Source organism: Cygnus olor, chromosome 1, assembly GCF_009769625.2.
Source record: "Cygnus olor isolate bCygOlo1 chromosome 1, bCygOlo1.pri.v2, whole genome shotgun sequence".
Lineage (NCBI taxonomy): Eukaryota > Metazoa > Chordata > Aves > Anseriformes > Anatidae > Cygnus > Cygnus olor.
In genome coordinates this window covers 79,693,715-79,712,142 of record NC_049169.1, presented here as the reverse complement: position 1 = coordinate 79,712,142, position 18,428 = coordinate 79,693,715, and the positions used below count along the sequence as shown (strand labels likewise).

Sequence of the window (18,428 nt, the reverse complement as noted above, 5' to 3'; positions counted from 1 at the left end):
TTCTGATCTAGTGCTGCAACAGCTATAACAGCATTATAAAACCCTGCACAACCTAATGTGCAACACACAAATGTGATGAAGTCACCTGTCAAGAATCAGAAATTACATTTCAATGAAAACCATCTCTAAACTTACACCTTATTTGTGATGGGAAGCCTGATAGTAAATTTCAGGGTTTGAAAGCAATCTCACAACTATGCATTTCTAGTAAGTTTTGAACCTAGTATGCTTTTCATTCTCTATCTGATCTAAAGCGTAGTCAAGTAGAAACAGAACCAGCTCTGGAAATTAATGTTTAGCTGGACACTAAGGTAATCATTCAGCAACCCTTTTAAAACATACAGACTAAACCAAGGAAATTCCCTGGACCCACTGAAATGTGCTATTAAATATTATTCCAGAAACTACCTGAAATGAGGGGGGGGGGGAACAGGGTGGAGAGAAGTGAAAAGCCCTACAGAAATACATCTCATTTCTCAGTAAGGACTTATTGCAATGAACCTCTAAAATTAGCATCTAATAACTATGAATCTCTAGACCTAAAAATTGTATGTAACTATTGAGAAAGAACTGAGGAACTATAAATTTGATATACTTTCTTTACCATGCAACTATTGTATATGAACTAGTTTTTTGTTGATGTTATTGTTCCAACCCTTTCTTCACAGATTCTCATATCCTACAAATAAACAAAATGCTTGTTTTCTGAGGCTATTTTCAGAACCTACATGAACACAAACCGATCACAGCTCATTAAGTCATGTTTACCTAGACAGAACTAAAGCAGCAGCACGATTCACAGCACAAAAGCTGTAACCTGGCGAGATGCTCCCAAAGTGGAGAGCATACCATGGGAAATCAGTCCCACATCCTTTTAAAAATGCCTAGGGAGAAACTGTGAGCAGAGTAGGAAAATAAGAGAATATTAAAACATACACTGAACTATAGAAACCATCGTTGTCCAGAATATTAATTCTACTTTTGCTGTTGTTGGAGCTCTTCTTTGTTTGCAAACAGATATACAGATATACGTATCAGTTGCAAAGATTTCAATGGAATGATAACAATAAACTCTAAGATCCTTTAGTTACCATAAAGTATTAGTGCTTCAAAAGGTAATTAAATTTGAGAGCACATCTTCCAGGTTAAAACCACAACATCTGAGCCAACGGCTTTTTCCCATGTGTGTATACACACACACTTTTTCATTTATTTATTTTTTAAATTGATGAATGCCTCATCTATAAAACCTAAATGGAGACACTAAAACAGCACTTTTGCAGTTAACCAATAGACAATCAGTTGCTGTCATTTAAGAAATTAAAATCGGTTTACAACTTAAACTAGCTAAATTTCATCCTTAAGTCATTTTTCTGATATTTCTGACTAGCATTTCCAGATAAATCTCTCTACTGTGGCCCCCTGTTCCACTTAGCAAATTAACAATGCTAGACTGGTATTATTCAGGCAGGAGAGCTACATGCTGTAACAGAGATAACTGATAAAACTCAATACTGTAGATGTATCTTCTGTAGTCTTAATTCAAGACATTATGGAAAAATCTTACGGTAACTATATTAAGGTATTCGTCTAGGAAATTAACAATGGCTAGCAGATCTCCCACATGAACACTCATTAAAAGAAATATTATCTAAATTTATGCACATTGTTAAAATGATCAATACAGAGTTTGAGATATGTATATACACACAGATGAAACACTTATTAACTGGATTCGAGTCCTTTAATGGTGATTAAATTCATGTGTTAATTTTATTTTCCAATTTTAAGTTGAGCTGAAATCAAAACATGAATTTGTAGAGCTGAAATCAAACTGCTATGTGAAACTAAAATCTTTAATTATTTAATGAATTCAGCATCTTAATGGTTAGAAGAGAAAGGCTCTCACTAGAGCTCACTGCCTGCCCATTCTCATCTTCCCAAATGTAGTGGCTACAGCTCACCACATCAAGCAACGGTTTAGAAAGTTATTTTAATTGTTACAGATTTAAGGAATACAGTACAATGATTGCAGTGGCAGCTTGGGATCCCGGGGTCCAATTACTTGCTGTACTGCAGGCAGGCTCTTTGATTTCTGGTTTTGCTTTTCTGTATTGTATTTTTCTGTATTTTCACAGATAGATTAATAATATATGCAAACTTCAGAAAAATAATTGAGGATATATTACAGGCTGTGGGTTTCTCAACAGCTCCAATAATAGTAGTAAGAAAGCACCTTTTACATAGAATTTTGGATGATTCCTGATCTTTATAAGCTGTCAGCAGTGATATGCTGCAGAGCACAATGAAGTTATGGTCTACAGAAAGATTCCTAGATGCATTAGGAATGGATATTGCAGGAGAATCATTCAGTGAACTAAACATGAGCATGGCAAGTGAGAGTGGCTGTCCCAGAACTATTTGGTATTGAGCTCAATTTGTATTTCTTTGACTTTAGCAGGCAGGAAGGATGTATTCAGAGTGGTGGTATAAGCACTTCAGTTGACTTTTTGCTAAGGTTATAAGCAGTGAAAGAGGCCTGATTCATCAACCCACTGTACCAAACCCACAGAGCTGCACAAACGTGCAGGTACTTCAACAGCACTTAAGTACGTGCTTTAAGAGAATCAAGTATTTAAGTGTTTGCTAAATCCCCGCTTTATGTCAGAAATCTATTGAGATGAATGGAGCAGCTGAGACCTCTTCACAGATTTGATTCAGGCTGTCAAGACATTTTGAAGGTTCCATTTGAATTTTTTTTTTTTTTTAAAGGAGAAAAGAGCAAAAGTAATTAGATTACTGAGAAAAATTCAGCAACAGGTGACTTCTTCCACAATTGCACACTAGAGAGCTTGGGAATAAACAAGCCTTCTTCACTACAAATTCATAAAAATGAAACTTGTTCCCTATGATTGTAGGATACCACTGAGAAAGCAAAAATAGGCTTCCTCCCAACAGCCTGGCATGTTGTTCATGCCTTCATCAGGCCTACTGACTCCAAAAGACATTTTAAACATGGAAAGGATAGCCGTCCGCTTTTAAAAGGCCCTGTCAGGAGAGGGCAGGCCAGGGATCGCGTTGCAGCAGGAGGAGCTGCTGCCAGGCTTTCCCCAGGGGCTCCCCAGGAGAAGCTGGGCCCCCACGTACCTGGGGCCTGGGCTCTTCCCTCAGCGCTACCTAGTGCAGTCCTGCTGCGTGCCGGATTACCGGCTGCTCTTCAAAATAACCCTTTGGGTTGCGGCAGGGTTAGCAACAGCAGTAACTTCAGGGCTCTGAAGTATTCACAAGCATAAGAGGCAGCAAAGCCTTTTCCCTGCTGCTTTGTCAGGCTGTGTACTGCCAAACACAAGCGGGGCCTTAGTTTCTCTTGTTCAGAGCTTTAGGCAGCAGAAGGGGGTTGAGTTGAAGGGAAGAATGCCAAACCAGCCCCGCCATGGCCTTCTGACAGTTTCAGCTGCTTAAACAGCTTTAAAAATTCTGCGGAGAACTGGTCCCATAACAGTTGACTTGATAGCTTGAAGAGATGCAGAGAGATAACATTTTACTAAAGCACACAAAACACTGAGAAGTCTTAAGTCATGTAAAACTGTTGTAAACACAGAACCAGCACCACAGCAGACACAAGAAATGTTTATTTTCCTGGGGGAATAAGATAGGACAGGCCACTGGACTGAAAAATAACGCAATTGTTCTGGCAATTATGGACTAGTTAGGTTTACTTGGGCTTTTGTTTTAAAGCCTGTTGAAGTATAAATGCTAATGAGTGTAGCTGTTAACCGTGGCCCCAGTCACACAAGGAAGGGGCAGCTGTTCATGCATCGTCCCTGTGGGGTGTGAAGCGGGGAATCCAGACATCTAATCTCAGCGTCACTCCGCTCTCAGACTTCACATGGGCTTCTCCACAGTCCGGGAATCTGTGACTCACCCAGACCATGCCATACCACCGCACGGCAATGAGGAGCTTTGGGATAATACATAATATGTCAAGGGGGAATATAATATTTCCACTGTCTGTTTAAATGAGGTGAGGAAATGTCAGAGAGATGTTCATGTTTATGCAGATACCCTTTCAGGGAAGCAGCAGGGCAGATAGGGGACATCTACGCACATGGGAGGAGAGAAGCAGAGTTTGAGGTGTTCCAGCTCCTGAGGCAAAGTATTTTTACATGAAAGACCAAAGGCCTGAGCTGTGCTGGCTAACCTGTGACTTTTACAGACCCTGGGGAATTGCTCTTTGCAAAGGAACCCCATTTGACTTGGAGGTGTGCCTCTCCAGGAGAGGGGTCAGTAAGAGCGTAAATGACAGCCATCTGAGAACAGTGGCTGTTGGAGAGAGAGATATGTCTGTACTGCAGCCTGACGTGTACAGAAGACAGACAAGATAGCTTGGTTGCCAGAGTATGTCTAGCCTGGCGGCAAGGAAGCCCATAGAGCTTAGCCTGAGAAGCAGGGTATAGAATCATAGAATCATTTAGGTTGGAAAAGGTCTCTAAGATCCTCACGTTGAACCATTAACCAGTGCTGCCAAGTCTACCACTAAACCATGTCCCTAAGCACCACATCCACACATCTTTTGAATACCTCCAGGGACGGTGACTCAACTGCTTCCCTGGGCAGCCTGCTCCAATGCATCACTACTAACACAGTGCTGGTTCCAGCACCCAACCTCTCCCAGCAAAATCCTGCACAACACAGTGTGCAGGCACTCTTAAAACCATAGCGCATGTCAGCCTACCTTAAACTAGTATTTTTTAATCTAGTAAGTAGAAGCATTGAACTTCACAGAAATGATCATGCTTATGTATGGGAAGACCTCACCTTATTCACGCAACTTTTATTTTACACCTGTAACTGAGTATTTCATGGAAATTTCAGTCAATTCCTCAGCACAGACTCATGCACATGTATTTCTTCTCACAAATACTACTGGAGGAACAGTTCTTTTTGCAACACTTTTACAGAAGTGAAGAATGTCTTCAAGTTAATTTCTTGATCAGGATCTGCTGTCATTTAGACATGAACTCAGAAACACACTCTTTGCCAGTTCTAATATGAAGAGGAACAGATGTTTGGTCTACAGATACCACCTGTGAAGGAACTGAGTATTTGACATCTAAAACTGCTTTATGAAACACTGCTCAATGATCTTTTCTGCTGTTGAAGGCAGGACGGGCAGAAACTAAACCCTAAGACTGAAAAATGAAAACACTCCCTCCTCCAAAGTAAAGGTAGAAATCCCAGGTAGCCCATATCACTAAATCCTAACTAACTTTGGTAGTATTTGGAACAAAGCTCTGAAGTATAGTGTACAGAAAGGCCTTTGTTAATTGAGTCTTCCTATTCAAGACACCAAGAGCAAATGGGCACAAAAAATATACCAAGATCTGATTGTAGGATAGAGGGGTAGATACCAAACAAAATACACTGGTAGGTACAGCAGAACAGACAGAGGATGCATCTTTTCATTCTTTGCAAACCACTTTCATAGCAATTAGCAATTAAAAGAAAACTGACAACCAGATTCCCATTGTCCCTTCCTCCCTACCCCCACAAATGTTTATCACTGATTATACATTTAACTGTGTCAATTCCCCAAGAATGAAACTTGATTAATATACAGTGAAGAAATCAATGTCCTCTTAAGGACAATCGTGCTTTTGAGTTATGATCAATGCAGATAATGCACTTCCACACATCTCTGACCTTCTCTCTTGTTAAAGGAATCTGAAGATACAGCCATTTCTCCACAGCACTACAATAAAATAGTGTATTCCTTGGATTTGGTGGAATAACTGTACATACATGTTCAGTGATTTGTCATGTAAGTAATTTTATGTTATTTTAACCAAGAATTGGTTTCACAAAGGCCAAGCTACACCTGATTAAAAGTAAGGCACAGTTTTTATTGCCAGTAGTGGTTGTGTTCCACTTGGGACCATGTGTCCCATGGCTAGCTGTGAATAAGAGCCACTTTCATGACTTTCAGCAGAATAGGTTTCAACTAACAGAAAACACACAGTAATTCCACAGTAAGTTGAAGTATAAGATCACACTCATGCAGTTTTCAACTATATGTTTTTTTTAAAAAAAAGTATAAAACCATGTTAAAAGTCCAGGTGATTTTTTATTTTTTTATTTTTTAAGTGAAAGGACAACATAGTTTCTATTTTAATGAGAGACTTCAGCCTTTTGTGGGTCATGTTTCTAAAGGCTAAGGACACAGAAAAAGCTCATGTAACTTCTGTTAAGTGGGAAAGGAAAAATCTGCATTAACAAGAAGGTTTCTTGTAGTTCAATTACAATTAAAAAATACATATTTTTTCTCTAAAGCAGCAATAAAATCAAGCAAAAATGAATATACAACGTAAGAACCAACTTTAGTGAAACCTGGAGAGAAAAAGCTAACAACATCCTGTACAGAATGTCACAAATTCCTCATTTTACCAGTGGGCCAGAGTTAATCTGCAAACATTCATAGCAAATCCCCAACTAAAACAAAAAAAAACCTTTTAAGTCACACAGATGTATACAGAGATGAATAGACAATTAATGATACTCTCAAACTTTAGAAACTGGGTTGCAACTCATCCTGAGCCATGAGTCAAATGGACCTAAGTCATGAGTCAAATTGGAACAGTTAAAATGCTGACTTCACTAAAAAACAATGCAAACTATGACTTTGTATACACTGCAACAAAATCGTGGTAGGAACAGTGGAAGGCTGGCAAGGGCAAGTGTTTAACTACCCCTTAATACAAGGGCATGAACTTTGAAGTAATTTCTCAAATTTTATGTTGATAAAAATGACAAGCATTTTAAGCAGAAAGATGATATGCTGTCATAAAGTTGTGGAATAGAGCTTTTACTAATATGTTTTATATCTGCCTTTCATGAGTGCTATATGAAGGACATAATTACAAAATAGCAATATATAACTGTTTATCATTACTGATTGTTCCATTAACGTCAAGAAAGTTGAAATAGGTACTTATACACATTTTAAAACAATATAAAACAAAACAACACAGATGTGCAATTGATTTTGTGTGTGATTTTCCACATGCAAGAACATAGCCAGCAAAATGAAAGAGCTATTAAAAATAAACCTATCACCTCTTACTTATATGTAAGCATTAGCTAATTTGGGACCATCTTTCATAGTACACGTCAAACCAACAATTTCACTAAGCCTTTATAAAGCCATATGCCTACAGTGTCAATTACAAAACCAGCTTCACATCCATGTTAGCATATGTCTAAAATTAAGCCTGTGCTCAAGAACCCTGCTGAACATGTACAGCACTGGTGAATCATTAACTGTCTACTTGTGAGTCCCATCCCTCTGTAGAAAAAAAAAGTCAACCTCAGTCACCATGAAGAACTCTAATAAATAAAACAGACTAGTTCAGAAGCTGCACATTTAAAGGCATACAAAAACATGGTTCCACAGGAATTTGTCTGATTTAACCATGAAGCTACTGCCAAAACATGTAGTGTTGTCTTGCTCTATAAATTTTCAGCTGCTTGCTCCTACTCCCTTCCTTACATTGACACATATTCCTATAAAAAGCTCCTACAGGACAAGCAGGACTAAGGACCTCATTGACACCAAAGTGAACCCCAAAGAAGCTGTTGACTGGTTGTTTCACAGTTCTCCATGTGAGGATGTGTGACTGCTGGAGTGGTGTGGGGAAGGACAAAGGACAGGACCTACGTCTATAAGTGCCAAACCACACTTTTGTCAAATGAAAGCAAACAGAGTATTGCCACTCATGAGATTCTCTAGATGGAAACCACCATCTCCAGGCAGAATGTCTCTACTGAACACTGAAGAGTTCACTAGTCAGATGAAGATGCCTTTAAGAAGCATCTCCTGAACAGAATTTTATATATATATATATATATATATATATATATATGCATATCTCCAATGCGTTCTTTTCAGTCACTGTGAAATTTGAAAAGTTCACTGAAAGTAATTCAAATTACTTTTATTTTTATATTATAGTGAGACATCCCCTGAAGCCGCAGTATAAATCCTATTAAACTGAACTTAGTTTGTCCATCCCAAAAATAGATTTGACCTACAAACACAAACACAAGGTCAAGGTCACAGATCAGCAAGAAAGATTACAAAGAGGACTGATGTAAGAGCTGGCATTTGATCAAAGCTCCTGAATTATTTATTTATTTAGTATGCTTACCAGAAATACCACATTTTCTTCACATTGGTGCATTACATGTTTTAAGTATTCCCCACCTTTAAGAGCAGCTGACCTGGGCTTATTTATGTTAACAAGAGATGTTAGGCGGGGTATCAAATAAACTAAGGAACAGCTCTTATGTTAAATGAAAACAAAGTGGAAGACACCACTTTTTGCCATCTTTTTTCACTCTATTTAACACATATTAAATCATAAATTTGAAAGGAGAACCCTCTCAGAAGTATAGGACATTGTAGTAACACCACTGCTAAAGAATAAGATTCTCAAGTTTATAACTCTGAGTTACTTAACTTAATACAGCAATTGTATATTTGGATGTGCACTCCCAAACACAACACTCGCTCATCTATCCTAGCTAGCTGTGAGCACAGCATATATTTTTCAATTAAAAAAAAAGAACCTTGTAACATAAGGTCCCTGCAGAATACAATCAAACTAACCTCTTCTGTAATCAGGACATTTGCCTCTTAGAAAGCTGCTTTAATACTGAACACTGAGTAAGTGAGCAGATTAAACACAGTAGCAACAGTTGAAAGACTCATTAAAACTCAGCAGCTGAAAATAGTTAGCAATGGAGGTCATTTACAGATCTATCCATCCATTCACCCACTCAGTAATACGTTCACAAACCTTTAACCACATGCTGATAAATAATTATTGTACAGGTCATGTCCACCAGACACACCTTCTGACACAAACAGAAGAAAGATGAGGAGTCTTGAGGAACACAATGTCATAATGTTCAAACATGTAACACCATCACAAAGTTTCTGTAACTACATTATAACTAGCAATCTGAAGAACAGGATGGCTTGTACTCTGAGTCTCCACTTTCAACACCAGCAGCTCCGATGTTAGTCTAGACATGACTGGGAGCAGTTTATATTTAGACAGAGTGCTATGTCTATAAATAGGACTGTTCGTGTTGGTATAAAGCTTTCGTTGGAACTCATTTGGGCTAACCTGTTTAACTCATATGTGGGACTCTCAGGCATCACCAGTAAAACCTTTGTCATTTGACATCCATCTTCATCTCGTTTCTGTTTCAAGATTTGTTTACTGATTTTTCTCAGTCTAATTTTTGTACAGATATTACATTTGTAGCACTCTACCTGTTTGATTGGGTTGGCTCAGTTACTAATGAATAGGCCTTAAAGGAAAAGGGCAAGAAAAATAATGCCAGCTAAGAAGACTGCTCCTTTTTAATAACATCCTTCACGTGAGTTAGATTGTCACTCCTTCCAGCTATAGTATTGCCTGAGCTACTGCAGACGCACAAATCACTCCTGAAGCCTTGCATGCGAGCTTCTCAGCACAACAGTATAGGTGTTTTTAGCTCTGATACTGATTCATGAGATCTTAAAACAGTCACTGGTTTAAGATCAAACTGAGCTAGGTTTTAGACCTCAGGGCAATGCAATTCTGCTAACCCTTTTCTATCCCCTTTGAGCAAAATGGGAGAAAAGTGGGGTTTGTTTGTTTTTTAAATGGAATTTTTATCTTTCCTATTCTGTAAAAGTTTTGAGAAACTTTCTCAATGCATTGAAATGTTATAAAGAAAAATAAATCTGGTGTCCTTCTACGATGGGGTTACAGCATTAGTGGATAGGTGAAGAGCAACTGACATCATCTACCTGGACTTGTGCAAAGCATTTGACACTGTCCCCCATGAAATCCTTGTCTCTAAATTGGAGAGACATGGATTTGACTGATGGACCACTTGATGGGTAAGGAACTGGCTGGATGGTTGCACTTGAAGAGCTGCATTCAGTGGCTCAATGTCCAAATGAAGGGAAGGGATGCCATCCAGAGGGGCCTGGACAGGCTTGAGAGGTGGGCCTGTGGGAACCTCATGAAGTTCAACAAGGCCAAGTGCAGGGTCCTACATCTGGGCCAGGATAATCCTGATCACAAATACAAACTGAACAGAGAATGGACTGAGAGCAGCCTTGAAGAGAATGACTTGGGGGTGTTTGTTGATGAGAAGCTCAACATGAGCTGGCAACGTGCACTTGCAGACCAAAAACCAACCATATCCTGGGCTGCATCAAAAGCAGTGTGGCCAGCAGGTCAAGGGAGGTGATTCTCTCCATGCTCTACTCTTGTAAGATCCCATCTGGAGTCCTGAGTTCACCTCTGGGCCCCCCAGCAAAAAAAGGACATGGACATATTAGAACAAGTCCAGAGGAGGTCCACAGGGATGATCAAGGGGCTGGAGCACCCCTCCTATGAAGACAGGTTGACTGAGCTGGAGCTGTTTAGTCTGGAGAAGAGAAGGCTCCAGGGAGACCTTATAGAGACTTTCCAATACCTAAAGGGGGCCTACAGGAAAGCCTGGGGTATCTATTTCTCTATCAGGTAGTGTAGGGATAGGACAAGGGGTAATGGCTTTAAACAAAAAAGGGTTGATTTAGATTAGACATTAGGAAGAAGTTGTTTACTCTGAGGGTGGTGAGGCCCTGGAACAGGCTGCCCAGAGAAGCTGTGGATGCCCCATCCCTGGAGGTGTTCAAGGCCAGGTTGGATGGAGCTTTGAGCAACCTGGTTTAGTGGAAGGTGTCCCTACCTATGTCAGGGGGCTTGGAATTAAATGATCTTTAAGGTCCCTTCCAACACAAACCATACTACGATTCTATGAAATAAATCGGGCAATGATTATGATTCAAGATCAAAGGTACCAGAGGTTCATTCAACATCTGCAAATAGTCAGCTGCTTTCTCTCACTTGTCGAGAAAGAAACACACATGAAAAATATACAGGACATTTCACAACCAAAAATATTTAAAGAAACACATTAGTTCATATGTAGTATTTATCTGACACTTTAAACCAAGTCTACCTGGAGCCTAATAGCTTAAGTTTACAAGCACAAAAATTCTAATGCACAACATTTATTTATTTATTTATTTTACTTTAATTGAGCTATATTACTGGGAACAATTGCTGGTTCAGTATCACATTAGGTCTCCTCTAATGCTTATGTTATAAAAACTTTCTTTAATCATTATAACCAGATCAAATAAAATTATAACTAAAACAAGTCAGCAGCACTTTTTTTCCTCTTGTTAAATAAAAGTTCACATGCTACATCCTCTGCAGGAGCAGGGGGCTTCAGCTACTTCTCAATTTGGGATCAAACCCCGTTGTTTTCAAGTCAAAGGGATTTTGTACACTGCTGTCAATGGGCAGTGACTATTTTGAGTTTTTATTACTGTGACAACATAAAGAGAATGCCCAAAACACAATTTTATTTCTATTCAGAGAATCCTAATAGGCAAAACCATAGCACTCAGCTGAGAGCCTAAAAATGTAAATATAGGCCATCTTGAGTGTGCTGCCTTTTAAAAGATGGTAATGACAAACTACAATGAATGACTAGCCAATAGAACAAAAACAAATATGTCAGCTATCACAAAGAAGAAAGTGTTTCTGATCAATTCAGCAGTAAAGTAGTCCACGAGAACGGATTATCTTGAAGCAATGGCTGGCTGCTCATGACTGATTTTGCAAAGGTACTATTTTAATTTTATTTTTAAAGAAAGAAAATATTGTGTTTACATGCAAAACATCGAATCAAGAAGTATTTTAAAATATTCAAAATGTCAGTTAGATGAATGGTTTAATAGTAACTCCTCGGCATTTTCTTTTTACCTATTTATTTTTACTAATAAATTAGATCTTAGGTCTGTGTTTGTTGTTTTTTTGTTGTTGTTGTTTGTTTTTTAATCTTTATAGGGCATCAAAATAATGGAAAGATTATGTACATATACCAATTCATGCATCAGAGAAACATTAAATTTTATGCAACATACATTAATGTTGCAGAATTAGGCACCTGGATAGATGGATATATACCACACTGAAAAACAGTAACAGACCACCAGTTTAAGAATCCTGACTAATAAAGTTGAAGCTCTAAAAGTTAATGCAAACTGTTTCACATTGAAGATTCGAATATTTTTCCTACTATAACCAGTTAAGATTTCCTTTTCCAAACTAGACCCGCAAGGTTGATTATTCCAGCTTGCCTGTTCCTTAAGTTGTTCAACACACACCAACCATAACAAGTGATCTGGTATCTCACAAGCTGGAAGTCTGATACCAATTCATCATCTAACAAAAAAAGCTAGTGGTAACAATGAAAGACAATGGGAGCTGGGTAATAAATCCCCTTCTGTAAACCTTCTCAGTTTTGAGGGCAGGGATGGAGAACAACACGGGAATATCTCAAAATTGTAATTAGAGTTTTAGTATGTTTACTTAATGTCTGTTGATAAAGTGCAGAGAGAAGAAAATTTTCACAAAACAAGAGAACTCTGTCATGAACCTAGTAAATAAACACAAATCTTCAAGTTATCATAAACTATGCGTTATGTAGTGAAGTCGTTATCTAACAGTTAGTATCCAAACCCACAGCTCTATCAATTCAGCCAAGCAGGCTAGATACTATTTGCAGCTTAATCTGCCCTGGTCAAGATCTGAGCATGGCTGAAGGGTCACAATCCTTTGTGTTACACAAAGCCGTCTTTCCTTGACGTACCTTGCAGAATCGTTTCCCAGCTCAATATACCAGCATCAATAAGTAACTCCGGTGTTTTCTGGATCAACAGATAGTAAGGCATTGTCAGTGAACTGAATATAACTGATAAGTTTCATTGGCTGCACATGTTCTTACTAGCCTGTAATATAAATATATATATATATTTTTTTTAAAAGAGCATTTATAAGAATCCTGCCATAAAGCTAGAGGTTTTTGTTCAACCTCCATTGCTAAATTTGGTCAATGAATAATACCAAAGAACTTCATTGAAGATTACATCAACCTGGTATCTTTCAACAGCAGTTCAGGTTCATACATACCTGCAGAACCTAACAGGACTGCAAGATGACTCACAGATACCAAATTAATGCAGAAGTGAATCATGCTGGACAGCTGAGGTGCAAGCCAAACTGCGCAACAAAGAAAGACCAGTAGGGATAGGAGGGGAGCAGCTGCCACTTGTCTCAAACAGTATTTATACCCTAAAAGCATACAATTTAAAATCCATTTGTCAAGAAAAGGCGAGAAGTTCTGGTGGTCAGGTGATGAGGTCTTTAGCTTCCCAGGATACTTCTAGCAGATTGCTGAATAGGGTGCCAAGCTAACAATCTCACGAGAAAGAGATCAAGGACTATCTAGGCATGTGAAATAAACCATCATCTGACTCAGAATTCTTAGGAGGGAAAAGGTCTAAAGCTTGTGTGAATTAGATATAGTTACGAATCCATGCCTGAGATGAAAAAAATACAGTGTAAAAAAACTTCTTAAGTTCATGGACAGAAACTCATACCTTGAAAGTGTCAATGCTGGAACTTTGTGAATCTGCTTTTCACTCCACCCTGCCAAAAATAAATACATTAGAATCAGGATGTGGAAAATGAAGATGGAAAACAATTTTATTTCCGCTTTAACAGTAAAGTCATTCTGTTAGTTCACTATTAGCCCATGAAAGGAAGACTATCTTACTTAAGAACGCATCAACAGGCTAGACTAAAATAGTTTCCCCCTAAAGCTGGTTATGCTTGTGGTCAGTTTCTGACAATAACAGAGCTTGACCACTGTATAAGAGCTGAACAAGGTGATAAAGGTAGCATTAAAGGTAGCGTGACATAGAGGGGATGGGTCTCCTCACCTCATTAATATTATCCATTTTGTCCCCAAAAAAAGTTATTAAGAGGAGATTATTATTATTCTGACATTCCTGCTATCCACTTACTCATGATGACTTAAAAAAAAAAAAGACGTATTCTGCTTTTCTAAAGTTTTACTTGTCTCTTCCTTAAGTTACTTTCATTCAGCTTTCTCTCAAATCCCTACAATTCCACATTACAAACATCCAGCAACCCTTCCGCACCACACAAAGCACAGCTGTTACTGTAATCCTTCCCCTCAACACACACTGACTGTATAACCCTTCACTTCAATTGTTTTTCTCTTGCTTTAGATGAGGTTTAAAATTTATCATCCAAGTTATACATACATTAATAACTCTTTCATTTCTACCCACATAGCCTAACCACTTATTGCATCCCTCTTCCTTCTTCTCGTTTCCACAAACACCCATTTTAATCGAAATATACAGGTACCTTTCACACAGGAAATTCCATTATGCTCCTGCACTGCTCCCCAGACAAAAATCAGCTACAATCTTGAGGCTTACTCTCAACAACAGTAAGTCATCATAGCAAAAATTAATCCAAATCCACCAAAATACCTCCAGGAAAACCACATGCCAAAACACAGATGATGTATGTTGCTTGCCTTCCTTCAGAGATTCACACCCTACTATTTGTCCTCTTTCCTTCATCATAGTCTATACCAAGTTTAAAATCAATACATCTTCACCCATGAGATGCTGAGAGTATGAATAATTTGAGTTCAGCTGGACAACAGCTAGATAAAGCCTTAGAGCAAGCCTGGCCTCCAGAATAAGTGTTTTCCCTTCCTTAGGAGAGAAGAAAAGAAGTAAATGCCTGTATTGTTTTTTGCAGCAGTATAACCATACATGTTGCTGTAACAATGCAGCAATGTTTCAATGCACTTGATAGCTTTCTTTTTACCACATGTGATTGGAAGGGAAGGGAAGAGTAAGACAGAAAAATATCAACACACCAAAATAGGAATGATAAGGAGGAAAGGGTACAGAAGGGCTAAAATTTACCATGAAAGGGCTCCCATTCTCTTGAGCTGCTGATCTTAAAAGGAGTTAGCAGCAAGAGCTCTTTCCCTTCCCTAGCTGGCAAAATGAAAATCCCCCTGCCCTGTTGCAAGCTGTTTTCACTTCAGAGAGCACTGGTCAAAGACAGACCAGAAAGACCAGATGAGGAAAGGAAACACTGCTCCTAGAAAAACTTACTTTCAGAATGACAACATTTACTTATTTATTTATTTTAATCATGACAGCAAATGGTGCCAAAAACAACATGAACAAGGAAATTTTTGAGGAGGAACTTGAAAGCAGAGAAAGTACCTGTCCCAGGGAGCGGTTAAACATAAACCCAGACCACATTCAGTGAAACAAAGGAAGCTTTCTGTCTCGGCTGCCTTAATAAAATAACCTTCTGAGCCCAAACAGCAGACTTACATTCTGTGAGTTCATCTCCCGCGCCCCCTTTTTTTTTCCTGAACATATTTTCTCCTTCCACTGCTTAAATCAGAGAGATTGGATTTACTGGGTCTAGCTCAGATTTCAGATTTGCTGCTAATAAAACTTAACCTGACTTCCTTCCAAAGTCCCTTTGGTGTCTCTCTACTAAATCATGTAAACCAGAGTATCGCTTGTAGCACTTCTGAAGGTGAACAGTTTGGCTTACCAAGAATAACCTACTGGGATGCCAATTTCACTTGCCTTCTTTATATTCTGCCAGGTTTATGAGAACAAGTCTGTCTGTGCTTGACATTTGCTGGGATACACTGTCTGGCATAATTACTATTGTAAAACATTTTATATTCCCATAAATTCAGACTATAACCCCAAAGAGATTACAAACTAAGACCAGATACCGGCATAACTAAGCAGAAAAGAAGGTTTGTAAGGAAAAAAAGTAGATTTAAGGAAGAAAAGCGGCAACAGTTAAGTGAAGGCATAGATGTTATCCAAGCTACCTGGGAAGCTGTCTCACAAGCAGTGTCCTGAACAGTAAGAAAAAGAAGAGCAGGAACAAGATTACATAGGATACTGCAGGCTGCAGAAAGAAAGCAGCAGCCCATTTCATTAAAAATATAAAGCCAGAGGTGAAATTCTAGGTAGCTTAGTTCCTAAAATATCAGACGCATTTCTTCACCATTGTAGAAAGTGTTTCCACTGAACTGCAGTGAACACTGTGGTGCAATGCATACAGATGAAAAGTCAAAATCTTCAGATGTTAGCATTAGTTTTATTCTGATCTTGACTAACAGAACAGGAGGAAGGATTGAAAGATCTAAAACATCTTGACTCCATAATCTGCTGCTGAGAAAGGGAAGGCAGATGAGGGTAGAATCAGTAAGTTACTACCTGTTAAATCACCACTCAGACCAAATGAATCAATTCATATTTGGAAAAAAATCCAAAAAGAAAATTTTAGACTAAACACTTTTTTTAATTTGCTTCTACATGTGAGAAGCAAAATGTATACTGAATGCAAATTGTTTTGTCAGCTGCCCAATAAATATGAGCCATTCAAAAGAACATGGAACAACAGCATGTGCCTTTTTGCTCACACATCTGAACACAGTACTGAAAACACATCAATTTTTTCCACGAGTTATTTTTATTCACCTTTGATTACCTTTCTTTAAAGCAAATAGATATTGTCAAAGAGCAAGCATGATCCTCACAGTTATCAATCACGTGAAAAGTAATAGTATTTACAACAGCTTTGCACATCCAAAAACCAGACTATTCCATGGAGATATTCAAGTAACATTTTTTGTTGCTCCAAGCAATGCCACTAAAACTGCTCTTGTTAAACATTTCTCTTTGACTAGCAGATTTGATTGAGTTTAATTTTTGCATAGTAAAACTCATCCAGCCATTTTTAATTCCAAATTGGTTTGCACTCCATCGTGACTAGCTGAACGCTACAAAAACCTTTTGACATAGTGACTTCATAAGCCTTGCAGAACACAAGAAATGCTCTTAGAAGCACGAGACTGTTGATAAAAGACTTTTTCCTCCATTGTCTGTACTGTCAGCTTTAACTGTGCAAGAGTCCATACTTACAAATTACACGAAACGTGCATCTGAACTACCCTTCCATGAAATGAAAAAATTCTCCAAATAATAGTCACAGGTAAACCAGCTGAGAAGAAGAAAGTGTCTGAAGCAGAACATCCTGAGCAGCTTGTTTTTCCTTAATGAAACATACAACCACAATTTAAAAACTCCATAATAAAAAACAAACCTGGTATACTCCACCACCAAGCTGCAGATAATAAAGAAGCATCCTAACTGTAGAACAGATTTTCATAAGCTATCCATCCACTACATGAGTCTGGAAAAGAAGAAAATCTCAAGCTATTTAAGACTTCCGTGAACTAAAGAAATTCAATTCCATATTATTTATACATGTAGTTAGATCATAAAAAAACCACAAGCAAATAATAATAATAATAAAAATGAAGAAGTATTTCAGCTACCAAAGACCTATTTCAATCTGACACCTAAATATCCAATATTAGATTGCTGCCGCTCATTGCACACTGATCATAGTAATTTCTCTCCATTGTTGTTCACCCAGACCCCGATCATGTGCACTGTATGCATCTAAGCCATGTTGGAGGCTATTGGGCACTATTAAAATTGCAAGAAAAGTGTTATTCTGTTTTTGTAAAAAACAGAACACCTTACAAATAACATGCATTTCCCCATTTTTTCCTTTTTTTTTTTTTTTTTTTTTTAACTCTTTCTAGCTGATCTGCCATGCTGAAACAGCCCTAATGAGCTGGCCAGAGCCTATTGAGTTTATTGGAACTGGAAGGACCACTGCACAGCAGAGAGTTTTGCAGCAGTGGATCTTCTCATCCACTGTCCACTTTCAGCCTCTTTCCTACCCAAGAACAATGAAGTCCGTTTTGAAAGGTCCTTGCTTCTGGATAAAAAGCATGTATAAATGTGTATACACATACTTAAACACTTCCTTTCAGGATAGATCCATTTTTATTTCCTTGCTTTAGAAAGCTGTCAAAGTCTGCTTTTTAGTGGTCTAATTCAGCTGCAATACATTCAGCTTTGGATTGCTAGGACGGATTAGACACAGTTTGTGAATTCATCCACACATACACAAATGTATAAACAGAACTCCAGTAGTCCATGCTCAAAGTGGAGCTACAAAGGAAAGGTGAGTGAAGCTGAAGGAGCAAAAGTGAATTCACATAGGTGGCTTTTCTCAGAGCTGCTGAACTGCTCAGTGGTGCCCAGGTCCTGGAACCCTGAATTCTGCCACATTTGACCGAGATGATCCTGTGAATGTTGCATCAGTAACTAGAACTAAGCCTGCAGAAACGCGTTTGCCTCCCATTTAAACAGAGCCAAAAGGATAGGAAGTATATTCACCTCTTAAAAATAAACACGAACATGTTTCCTTTTGAGTTCTTAGAAGCTCAAATTTCAGCTCTGGAGCCGGCAAGAGTGGCTTCAAAGGACATTTTAAATTGATCTTAGAGTTGTATTCAAATCAGAA

General features: G+C 38.4%; 1 protein-coding gene across 22 annotated transcripts in view; it reads right to left on the bottom strand.

Moving 5' to 3' along the window:
- NRIP1 (nuclear receptor interacting protein 1) overlaps positions 1–18,428 on the bottom strand; it is a 109,150-nt gene that overhangs the window by 10,797 nt on the left and 79,925 nt on the right. For 7 of the 22 annotated variants that reach the window (XM_040566126.1, XM_040566142.1, XM_040566091.1 and 4 more), the window contains one exon: positions 13,556–13,604. The exons of 4 other annotated variants lie outside the window; for them this stretch is intronic. The gene's annotated coding sequence lies outside the window, so the exon portion shown is untranslated. Of the gene's footprint in view, positions 1–6,201; positions 7,343–12,765; positions 12,824–13,555; positions 13,605–14,926; positions 15,058–17,150; positions 17,241–18,428 lie in introns of those variants that run through there. 11 more of the 22 variants (XM_040566176.1, XM_040566166.1, XM_040566110.1 and 8 more) reach the window with 6 other exon arrangements.